This window comes from Tupaia chinensis, unplaced genomic scaffold, assembly GCF_000334495.1.
Source record: "Tupaia chinensis unplaced genomic scaffold, TupChi_1.0 Scaffold146648_1, whole genome shotgun sequence".
In the NCBI taxonomy this organism is placed as follows: domain Eukaryota; kingdom Metazoa; phylum Chordata; class Mammalia; order Scandentia; family Tupaiidae; genus Tupaia; species Tupaia belangeri.
In genome coordinates this window covers 1-1,219 of record NW_006206504.1, presented here as the reverse complement: position 1 = coordinate 1,219, position 1,219 = coordinate 1, and the positions used below count along the sequence as shown (strand labels likewise).

Genomic DNA, 1,219 nt, shown 5'->3' with positions numbered 1-1,219 from the left:
ATTTTATTTAAAGAGAGATGTCAGCTCTTCATTTTCTGTTCTCTGAACGATATTTGTAAAAAATGACTGACAATTATCAGAGTAATTCATCTTTTATAAATTAGTGAAGAAAACTAAGATTAAAAATTCTAAATTAGAGTTTTATTTGTATTTAAAAATACATTGGAAATTCAGCATATGCCTGAAGTCAAGCTTACTTTCAATGCACACTACTTAAAATTTTGATGTCATGGTTTGTTCTGACAAGTCCTTTTTCAATCTGAACACCAAATCTGTGAACTCCTGTAGGTTCCCTGGCTCTATGTTGTTGATGTATATTGCTTCCTTGCTCGTGGTGATGGATGAGGTTCACCTGTCTTTTATCACCTGAAGTTTTCCGACCACAGTGATAGGAACTGTAAGCTGATGCAGCCGTGGTGAAGGCTGTAAAATGCCAGAGCATCTGAAGATGAATGCTGTCAGCATAATTGAAAACCGGAGCTGCCACTGAAGCTGCCACCAAGATTAACTGCACTGCTGTGTTTACCTTGCTGACGAATGTTGATTTTAGCCTAGCAGTGGCATAGCAAGGATCGAAATACTTAGCAAGTGTCCGCAGTGTTGGCAGAGTTCGACATCTGACATAAAAAACAGCAGGTATCAACATTACATCTCTTGAAATTATCATGTAAGTAAGTGGAACTGGAATAAGATCTGCATAGGTCAAGCTAATATATAAGATATCGGTAAGTATTTTATCAGCAAGTGGATCAAGAGCACATCCCAAAGCTGATTTTTGATTGGCCCAGTTTCGAGGAACAAATCCATCCAACAAATCAGTTAGCCCAGCTGATGCAAATACTCGTAGTGCAATATTAAAATCTTCTTCAATAATCAAAAAGCCCAAAACTGGGGCCAGGCCAATTCTTGTCACTGACAACATACTTGGGATAGTTCATGGGTTTTCATACAGGCTGGCGACACTCACTGGGCCCCACCGGCCACCCGGGCCTCCACAGTGGTGCCCCCTCCAGCCACAGCCCGGGTGCCTTCCCCACAGCGGAGCAGTGGTTCTGCAGGACGGTTCCTATCAGCCACAAGCCGAACACGGTCAGGTGAAGCCACCAGTGCTCCACCAGGTAGCCCAGGCAGCAGGGTGCAGACAGCAGCAGAGCCCCACGGGTGCGCCCCTTTCCCAGATGCGCCCCTAGCATCCATGTGGCACCACGCAGGGCACCCC

The 1,219-nt window shown here is 44.6% G+C and overlaps 1 pseudogene; it reads right to left on the bottom strand.

Moving 5' to 3' along the window:
- Nucleotides 1-295: 295 nt before the first annotated feature.
- Nucleotides 296-1,023, bottom strand: LOC102498776 (cardiolipin synthase (CMP-forming) pseudogene; annotated as a pseudogene).
- Between the last annotated feature and the right edge of the window lie 196 nt (nt 1,024-1,219).